Here is an 11,072-nt window from a genome sequence, read left to right as displayed (position 1 = left end):
TGGGCAGCGACCACTTCATTCTCCGCACAAAAGTTACAGAGAGCGCAGCGCGTCGGTCTATTGGAGAAGCACGCATCACAAACTGGGACGCCTTTCGTCGTGAGAGCGAATATTCACTCGACAGCCTCACAAGCCTCACCGACTGGTGCACCCAACTTAAAGAAATTCGAGAGCGTTGGACCACCACCATTAACAGAACACCTGCACTGCCGGAAGTGGACGGCCATCTGCTACATCTGTGGGAAGCCCGAAGGAGCCTCATCCGCAGATGGAGGACGCAAAAACATAACCGACGCCTCAAGCTAAGGATCGCCACACTCACCACTCAGGCAGAGCAGTACGCTACAGAACTGGCGCGACTCAATTGGGCCCAGTTTAGCGACTCTCTTCGAGGCTCATTGGGCACGGCCCGCACGTGGCACATTTTGCGCGCTTTGATGGGCCCCACTCGCACAAAAAATGAGACGAATAAGTCAGTCATGCGCCTCATACACGCATTTGAGGGTACTGACGATGAGCTGCTGGATCAAGTCCGGCGAAAATGCTTTGGCGATTTCTACCCACCCGCATCTCAAGCTGCGTATCGTGGACGTGCCAATGACACACTCGACCGACCAATAACGGTGGACGAAGTTTACGCAGCCATTCGCAGCAGCAATCGCAACACAGCTGCTGGGGCAGACGGAATCACGTACTCCCTTATCAGGAACCTCAACGACAGCGCCGTACAAGAAATCACGGCGTTTTTCAATGATCATTGGCAACGTGGCACGCTTCCTCCTGAATGGAAGCACGCGGAGGTCATAATGATACCGAAGCCGGGCAAAAAAACTTCAGATCGAAAACCTCCGACCAATATCCCTCACTTCCTGCCTTGGTAAACTCTTCGAGCGCGTCATCACTAATTGCGTGCAAGATTACCTCGAAGACAATGACCTTTTCCCGCACTCAATGTACGGGTTCCGGGTACATCTTTCAACGCAAGATGTACTGCTACAATTAAAAGAAGTCATTGATAACGCTTCCCAGCGAGGAGAAAACATTATCTTGACTTTAGACATTAAGGGCGCATTTGATAACGTTAGCCACCAGGCCATTCTTGAGGGCCTCGAGGCCCTTCATTGTGGGCAGCGCGTCTACAGTTATGTTCACGCCTTTTTGTCAGACCGCACTGCCACAGTCGGTCTCGGCTCCATCCGATCAGATGTTATCAAGGTTCCGAACAAGGGCACCCCGCAGGGCTCAGTGATTTCCCCGCTACTCTTTAATGTAGCTATGGTTGGCCTGGCACATGAACTCCACCGCATCGATGGCATCCATCACGCAATGTATGCGGACGATATCACCGTCTGGGCCACGCGGGGGTCCCTTGGAGAAAAAGAATATAACCTGCAGCAGGCAGCCACATGCGTCGAACAATACGCGCAGGCACGAGGCCTGGCCTGTGCAACAGAAAAATCTGAGCTTCTACGAATTTATCGACGCAAGCTCCCACCATCGACGCAGAACAACCAAGGCTCCCGCCTCCAGGTTGTCCTTGCTGGCAAACAAATCCCAGAGAAATCCACCATTCGAATATTAGGCATGTGGGTACAGTCGAACCGCCATGTGAATCACACACTTTCCCTTCTCCGCACCACTACACTGCAAGTGGCCCGAATGATATCTCGGGTAGCCACTCGTCGCCATGGCATGCGCGAGGAGGACACCCTGAAACTCATACGTAGCCTCGTGGTCAGTAGGGTGACATACAGTTTGCCCTACCAACGCCTCACCAAGAGCGAACAGGGCCAAGTAGACGCAATGCTCCGCAAGGCCTACAAAGCGGCACTCAAGCTACCACCGGGTACTCCTTCTAGCAAGCTCCTCGCATTGGGCCTACACAACACCTTTGAAGAACTTTGTGAAGCGCAACTCGCCACACAACGGCAATGGCTCAAGCAAAATCCTACAGGCCGTGACCTGCTCCTACGCCTCGGCTACATCAGCCAGTTTCACGACGCAGCTCGTCGCAAGCCCATTCCGGACCAACTTCGTGCCACTTATAAGGTCGCTCCCATCCCCCGCAATATGGATCCCCGACTACATCAGGGCCGGAGGGAAGCCAGAGTGGAAGCCCTCGAGCGAACTTATGCACACAAAAACACTACGTACTATGTTGACGCCGCCAACTACGACCATGAAAACAATAAGGCTGTAGCCACAGTCATGGACCACACACTCACAGAACGTACCAGCGCTTCCGTGCGGTGCCGCAACATCACCGATGCTGAAGAAACTGCCATCGCGCTCGCTCTCGCCCTCGGCTACAGACAACGAAGGTCGCTGACAGTTCTCACGGACTCTCAAGCAGCTTGCCGCAACTACCTACAGGGGCGCATCAGCCAACCCGCTCTCAGCGTCATCATGAGCGTTACAGACACTGGCGAGCATTCCATTACACATCCACTCAGAATTTGGCATCGGGTTATATGGACTCCGGGCCACATGGGACTGGAGGGGAATCAGGCAGCGGATAGGGTAGCTCGAGGGTATGCGAGCCGAGCACCTTCCAACTCCGCCCCTGAGGAACTCGTTCCGGTCCCTTGCGACTATTCGGCCATCCTAAACCATTACAGAGGATTTAGGAAAGCTTATTCGCTACCACACCGAACACTAAATAAAGAGGAATTGGTCAGCTGGAGGCAAATTCAAACCGGCACGTTTCCAAATTTGCACATCCTGAGTAAAATGCACCCCTCGGCATACTCTCCTCTCTGCCCATGGTGTTCAGCTAAAGCCACTCTGTACCACGTCACGTGGGAGTGTCAGGCCATTACAGCCTTACAACCAGTACAAAATCCAACAGCGGAGCGATGGGAGGAGCTGCTGGCCAGCGAGAACCTGGAAGATCAATTGAGTCTGATCAACCGGGCCCGCAGAGCGGCTGCTGCAAGCGGAGCCCTGGACTAAGGGCCCCCCACCGCAAGCCAAGCATGTCCGACTACTCGGAGCTTCTCCGCAGAAAATTCCATGTAATTAAATAAATAAATATGTTTCCACCACCACGGCGACTCCTCGCGGCATTGCTCCCCTCCTCAACGTAAGCATCGACCCGATGCTTTGTTTAAAATAAAACAAAAGGACAGTCTGTGCGAAAGTAAATGGCAAATAAGCACGAATCACGCACACATAAACAAAACAAGAGATGCAAACAGGGAGCCTCCTTTAGCGCGCATGATAGGGCTTCAAACGGGCGACGTGTACCACTTCTTGTCGTGCGCGGCGTCGTTGGGATGAGCTAGCCCCATCAAGGACCACTTCATAGTCCACTTCACCCACTTGACGGATGACTTTGTATGGGCCGAAATAACGGCGCATGAGTTTTTCGCTTAATCCTCGGCGGCGAACGGGCGTCCGAACCCAGACTTTGTCACCTGGCCTGTATGTTAAATCGCGTCTCCGCAGATTGTAGCGTCTTGCGTCGTTTCGCTGTTGGTATTTTATGCCGAACCCAGACTTTGTCACCTGGCCTGTATGTTAAATCGCGTCTCCGCAGATTGTAGCGCCTTGCGTCGTTTCGCTGTTGGTATTTTATGCGCAGGCGAGCAAGCTGCCGGGCTTCTTCTGCGCGCTGAAGGTAGGCGGCCACGTCTAGGTTGTTTTCATCGGTGACATTAGGCAGCATGGCGTCCAGGGTAGTAACGGCATCCCTCCCATGGACGAGATTAAATGGTGTCATTTTAGTGGTCTCCTGCACCGCGGTGTTGTAGGCGAAGACCACGTAAGGCAGAATTAAGTCCCAGGTCTCGTGTTCTGTGTCCATGTACATAGCGAGCATATCGGTAATGGTCTTGTTCAAGCGTTCCGTGAGACCATTTGTCTGCGGATGGTACGCAGTTGTTCTTCGGTGATCTGTATGACTGTAATGTAAGATTGCCTGAGTAAGATCAGCCGTAAACGCCGTTCCCCTGTCTGTTATTAGTACCTCAGGTGCGCCATGACGGAGGAGAATTGATTCGACAAAAAATTTGGCAACTTCTACGGCTGTGCCGTTCGGAAGGGCCTTAGCTTCAGCGTATCGGGTAAGGTAATCAGTGGCCACTATGATCCACTTGTTACCGGATGTTGACGTGGGGAAAGGTCCAAGCAGGTCCATACCAATCTGTTGGAATGGTCTCGACGGGGGGTTCAATTGGCTTGAGAAATCCAGCTGGTTTTGTTGGAGGTTTTTTCCGGCGCTGACATTCACGGCAACTCTTGACGTACCGCGCAACATCTGAGGAGAGGCGGGGCCAGTAGTATTGTTCTTGAATTCTGTGGAGTGTGCGTGTAAAACCGAGGTGGCCTGCAGTGGGTTCGTCATGTAACACTTGTAAAATTTCTTCTCTGAGGCTGCTTGGGACGACAAGAAGGTAAGCTGCCTTATTCGGTGCGAAGTTCTTTTTAACTACCACCCCGTTTTGCACACAGAAGGAGGATATCCCACGCTTGAACAGTGGAGGCAGTATGGAGGCCTTTCCTTCGATGTAGTTGATCAACTGTTGTAGGATCGGGTCTGAGCGCTGCTGTAATGCAAAGGTGCTGCTGCTGATAGGCCCAAGAAAGGCATCGTCGTCTTCATGGCTTGGTGGTGCGCCGACAGGGCCTCTTGAGAGGCAGTCTGCGTCGGAGTGCTTACGACCAGATTTGTAGACTACCTTCACGTCAAACTCCTGAAGCCGTAGGCTCCATCGAGCGAGCCGGCCAGAAGGGTCTTTAAAACTGGCCAACCAGCACAACGCATGATGGTCCGTTACGGCCTTGAAGGGTCTGCCATACAAGTGGCCTATACTATCGCAAGACACTCCTTCTCAGACGTGGAATAGTTCGCTTACGCTTTCGACAGTGAGCGGCTTGCATACGCGATGACGCGCTCGCGGCCCTTGTGCTTCTGAACGAGAACAGCACCAAAGCCGATGCTGCTGGCGTCTGTATGTATCTCAGTTTCGGCATTTTCATCAAAGTGACCCAGCACAGGCGGCGACTGTGAACGTTGTTGAAGTTCTTTGAATGCCTCACGTTGCTCAGCTTTCCATTGGAAAGGGGCGTCCGACTTGGTGAGCTGCGTCAAAGGGTCAGCAATGTGTGAGAAGTTCTTGACGAAGCGCCGGTAATAGGCACACAGTCCTAAGAATCGGCGCACTGCTCTCTTATCTTGCGGCTGAGGAAACTGTGCGATAGCGGCTGTCTTCTCGGGATCTGGTCTTACGCCATCTTTGCTTATAACATGACCAAGGAACTGTAGTTCTTCATAGGCAAAATGGCATTTTTCTTGCTTCAGTGTCAGCCCTGATGACTTAATTGCGTCCAGTACCGTCTGGAGCCTTTTCAGGTGGTCGCTAAAGTTGGAGGCGAAGACGACCACATCGTCCAGGTATACGAGACATATTTGCCACTTGAGACCTGCCAGTACTGTGTCCATTAGACGCTGGAGGGTTGCTGGAGCGGAACAAAGTCCAAATGGCATCACTTTGAACTCATACAATTCATCCGGCGTGATGAAGGGGGTCTTTTCTCGGTCTCTTTCATCAACCTGAATTTGCCAATACCCTGTCTTCAGATCAATGGACGAGAAGTACCTTGCATCACTAAGACGATCTACGGTATCGTCGATCCTTGGTAAAGGGTACACGTCCTTCTTGGTTACACTATTCAACCGTCGGTAATCGACGCAAAACCGAAGACTTCCGTCTTTCTTTTTGACAAGGACGACTTGTGCCGCCCATGGGCTTTTCGATGGCTGAATTACATCGTTGTGTAACATTTCCTCAACTTGCTCTCGGATGGCCTGACGTTCACTTGCCGACACACGATAAGGGCTTTGATGGAGAGGGCGGATGTCTTCTTGTGTTATGATTCGATGCTTTGCCAGAGAAGTGTGTCGGACCTGTGAAGAAGTGGCGAAACAGTCGTCATAACGTCGAAGGAGGTTCTGGAGCAGTTGCTGCTTGCATTGAGGCAAGGAAGGGTTAATGTCGAATGACAGCTGCGAGTTGTGGGTCTGTGGGGTGATGGTCGCTGGATTCGAAAGGGCGAGGGTGTCACTGACTTCCGCGATTTCATCGAGAAAGGCAATGGTCGTGCCTTTGGCCAGGTGACGGTGTTCTTGGCTGAAATTTGTTAGCAGCACTGGGCCCTGTCCATTCCGGAAGTCCGCAATGCCTCTTGCGATTGCGATATCACGGCCAAGCAAAAGCTGTGTGTTACCTTCGACGACGCCATGAGCATTCTCGGCAGTACCAGTGGTTACGGAGATTAGGGTCGTTGATCGGGGTGGGACGCTCACGTCATTCTCGAGCACACGGAGGGCTGCGCGATTATGTAATGCCGAGTATGAATTTATGGCTTCATCCGAGGAGAGTTTGATGGATCTGGACGCCAGGTAAATAGCTGCGTGATGTTGAGTCAAGAAGTCCATGCCGAGAATGACGTCACGGGAGCACTGTGGGAGCACCAAGAAAGTGGCAAGGTATGTGTGACAATCGAATGTTATCCTTGCAGTACATCGCCCCGATGGGGTGAGGAGGTGGCCTCCCACTGTGCGGATCTGCGGGCCGTCCCAAGCCGTCTTAACCTTCTTCAGTTGTGCTGTCAATGGCCCGCTGATGACTGAGTAGTCAGCTCCTGTGTCAATCAATGCAGTTACCGGGTGGCCGTCGATAGATACTTCAAAATTGGTGGCACGTGGGCTGGAGTTGCGCGTTGGTTTTGGGTTCGGGTCACGGCTTCGTCTTGTTGCTTCGTTTTGCTTCGTCTCGCGGCTTGGGTTGTTGTGCGTTGTCGTCGTCGTAGATGATGTGCTGTCGTCATATGTGGTCGTCGGTGGAGGGTCTTCAGCTTTTCCTCTTGAAGCAACCTCACCTCCAAAGGTTGCAGGTTTTAGTTTCCCCTACGGGGGCTTGGGGACCTTCTTCGTTCGTTGTTGCTGCGGTTCGGTGACGTGAAGCGTGGGGATGGCGGTGATGGAGAACAGCTGGACAAGTACTCTGTATGGCGCAAGTAGTCTTCGATTGCCGGAGGTCGTTGTTCAGGGCGTGGCCGTGGTGCCTGAGATGAGAAGCCATGCAGTCCCATCCGCCTGTAGGGGCAGTGTCGAAGAATGTGGCCGGCCTCACCGCAGTGAAAGCATAGGGGACGGTCGTCGGGAGTTCTCCAGGTGTCGCATTTTCTTCGGCTCGGGCGTCTTTAGTATGTAGGGTGGGCGGGTAAGGGCGGACGGCTACTTGGGGCTGCAGCGTATCGTCGAGGACTGGGCTCGTTTCGTCGGGGTGGCCTAGTGTTCACTGCAGCGGCGTAAGTCATTGCTTCGGCCTCTGTTCGAGTCGTCGCTGATGAAGAGCTAAGCGCCTGCTGGACTTCATCACGCACTATGTCCAAGAGAGATGCTCTTTGGGGGGGGGGGGGGGGGGCTGGGGGGTAGGAGGTAGCAATCGGCGTAGTTCTTCTTTAACCACTTCTCGAATAGCTTCCCGCAGATCGTTGGTGGTTAGCCCACCTCGAATCGGTTCCGAGTAGAGCGAGCTGAGCCATAGCCTCCTTTATTTTCTAAATAAAGGAGGCTATGGCTGAGCTGAAACGGGCGGTTGAATTGCCGATTCCGGGCGTCCAGGGTCCTTTCTATGGTGTGCGCTTCTTCAGTAAATTCGGCGACTGTTTTAGGAGGCTTCCTTATGAGACCGGCGAAAAGCGACTCCTTCACCTCTCGCATTAGGTATCCGACCTTTTTGTCTTCGGTCATGTCTTGGTCCGCTCGCCTAAAAAGACGTTTCATTTCTTCGACGTACACGTTTAGGGTCTCATTGGGCTGTTGGGTCCTCGATTCTAGCAGCAGCTGGGCCCTTTCTTTTCGCATGATGCTGGTGAAGGTCCTGAGCAACTCATTTTTCAGAAATTCCCAGGTTGTCAGTGTGGTCTCATGGTTTTCATACCACGTTTTGCGGGGCCGTCCAGGGAAAAGTAAACGTATCGCAGCTTCATTTCTTCATCCCACCTGTTTATGGTAGCCACGCGCTCGAATTGGTCGAGCTATTCTTCTGGGTCTTCAGCGGCATGACCATGGAAAGTTGGGGGCACCCGCGGCTGCTGCAGCATGACAGGGGTAGGTGATTGCGGGGTGCTTATGGTGGCTGTGGAAGCGTCCTTTCGTGGTCGCGTGGGGTCCGGTAGCGGTCCCAGCTCAGGTGCCAGGTTTCGGAGGCGGCGACTGCTTCGAGTATCTGTGTCTTCAGCGTCCTCGTTCTCTGCAGTGGCTGTTTTAAGATCGTTTTTGTGCATACCCCGCACCTCCACCAGATGTCACGTAAGAGTGAGGGTAGCCCGAAGACAGGAGACCGGGAGGTTAGTAGAAATAGAAGGAGATCCGTTTATTTGGCGGACTTGCGCCCACTAAAAGAAAACAGACGCGCCGGCTTAGCGGGTGGCGAACAGCGCGTTCGACGGCCGTCGGGGAACAGAACGTCCCACTGGAACGCAAGGCGCGTTCACCATCCGAGATACAGTCGCCGTAGCGTCTGGCGCTATGGTGACTCCTCGCGGCAGTATTTAGCCCGATATGTCTCGGTTCGCAATACTCCCGTCCTGGCCTCAAACAGTAGAGAACTACCCCGAGTATTATCATAGATCCTTTCCTTGGTAATTTCCTGCTGATAAGTTCGATAGATCTCTAGCGCGGCCTTCTTAATCATGCCAGTTCTCCACATATCGGTCTCAGCTTCCTTCACCTTCTTCTTAACCGTTAATTCTTTTTGGTATGGCCCCCTGCTGTTTTCCAAGTATTTACCGGTCAATTTTCTGGTTCGCTTCCTCCATTTTGTATTGACATTCTTTATGTACAAGTAGCTGAATATACCTTCCTAGCCCTACGCTCCTCCCCCATTTCTCTCAATCTCTTCTCAAATTTGATCTTACTGCTAGCTTCCCTGCCCTCAAATGATGTCCATCCCATATCACCTTTACTCCCTGATTTTGTGTATTCCCATGAGCTCCTAAGGCAAGCCTACCTTGTTGCTTAATTTCTAATCTTGCTTGAACTTCTCATCTCATGCACAAGACCGCATTGCCGAACGTCAGACCAGGAACCATGACCTCTTTCCATATTCCTCTCACAACATCATACTTATTGTAATTCCACAGTGCCCTGTTTTTCATCCCCGCTGCATTCCTGTTACCTTTAGTCGTCACGTATATTTCGTGTTCCCTCAGGTACTCGGTCCCATTGCTTATCCGTACGCCCAGATATTTGTATTTATCTGTTATCTTTAGCGTGACCTCCTGTATTCTAAGCTCACTACCTTCATTGTCATTAAAAATCACTACTGATTTTTGATTGATATGTGGGGTTTAACGTCCCAAAACCACTATATGATTATGAGAGACGCCGTAGTGGAGGGCTCCGGAAATTTAGACCACCTGGGGTTCTTTAACGTGCACCCAAATCTGATCTACTGATTTTTCGTTACAGAATCTGAAATCCAACCTATCTCCCTCATTACCGCAGATGTCCATCAATCTTTGCAAATCTTCCTTGTTGTCGGCCGTTAGCGCTATGTCATCTGCGTACATCAATGCTGGTAGTGCCTGTTCATTGAGTTTTCCTTGTTTGACGAAAGAGAGGTTGAAGCGAAGTCCACTTCCCTCTTTTTTGGCCTCTAATCCTTGTAGGTACATCAAGAATAACAAGGGATACAGAGGATACCCCTGCCTAAGCCCCCGTTTTACCTCTACAGGCTTGGATACCTGTTTTCCCCCCTTTATAACTACCTTGTTACCTTTATAGATATCCTTTAAAAGATTAGCGACATCTTCCACGCCTAGTGTATCCAGTATTCCCCACATTCCCTCTTGAACCACGCTATCGTACGCTCCCTTGATATCCAAAAACGCTAGCCACAGGGGCCTGTGTTCCTTTTCTGCTATTTCGATACACTGCGTCAATGAGAACAGATTGTCTTCCTACCTCTTGTGTTTCTGAAACTCATTCTGCAGTTTCCCCAGCACCCTCTCATCATCTATTCATACCTGCAGTCTTTCCTTTATAATCTGCATCGCCAGCTTGTAAACCACTGATGTCACTGTTATCGGACGGCAGTTGGTTATGTCAGCTTTGTCCCCATTTCCCTTATAGAGCATGCACATCCTGCGAAGTTTTCATCCATCGGGGACTTCACTATCCATTATTGTTTTGCTCGCGGCCTCTCTTGAAAGTCTGCTTAGATTTCGGACCCTGTACCTTTATCAGTATAATTGGGATGCCATCAGGGCCTGTTGATGTACTACTAGGAACCCTCTTCTCAGCCCTTTCCCATTCTCGTTGTGAAAATGGAGCCATTGCACCACTTGATCCATCCTTGTCTACTGTGGTGCATAAGGCACTTCTTTGTTGAAATTTTTCTGTCACCCTTGTTCTTATACACTCATTAGCTTCATCCCCATCTAGCCTAGCACCTTGAGCTGTAGTTATAAACCTCTGCTCTAGGCTTGTTTCATTTCTTAGGGAGTTTAGATGGTTCCAAAATTTCGCAGCTGCCTTTCTGTCCTTTTTATGTACTTCTGCCAGCCACTGAGCACCCTTTCTTCTAATATTTTCATTGATCAGGAGGGATGCTTCCCTTCTACAGCTTAGAAAGATTCCCCATTTTTTTCAACATCTGTCGGTTCACCCCACTGCTTAGCATGCCTGTGTTCCATAGAGGCTTCCTGACGTTTTGCTATGGCTCTCTTAACTTCCTCATCCCACCAAATTTTGAGTTGGTGTCTTCTTTTCCGGGGTGACTTGTCACGCGTCTTAGCAAGCTCTAGCTCAAACAGTCTAATTAGATTCGTGTATGTCCAAACTGTTTTATTATCCTCCGTGATTACTTCCTCAATTTATTTAGTGGCTACTTCAATTTGCCTTTCTGGATAAACATTTTGCTGTAGTTGCTCATCTTGTCTCCTTCCCACTTTCACTGCTCCTCCAAAACTTCGCTTGATGCGTTTGTGATCACTACCCAGATTTCTGGAGCCACGTTTATCTATGTGTATTCCCCCGAGTCTATCATACATCTTATGTG

This window comes from Rhipicephalus microplus, unplaced genomic scaffold (assembly GCF_043290135.1).
Source record: "Rhipicephalus microplus isolate Deutch F79 unplaced genomic scaffold, USDA_Rmic scaffold_13, whole genome shotgun sequence".
NCBI lineage: Eukaryota > Metazoa > Arthropoda > Arachnida > Ixodida > Ixodidae > Rhipicephalus > Rhipicephalus microplus.
Note: the sequence above shows the minus strand (reverse complement) of the source record.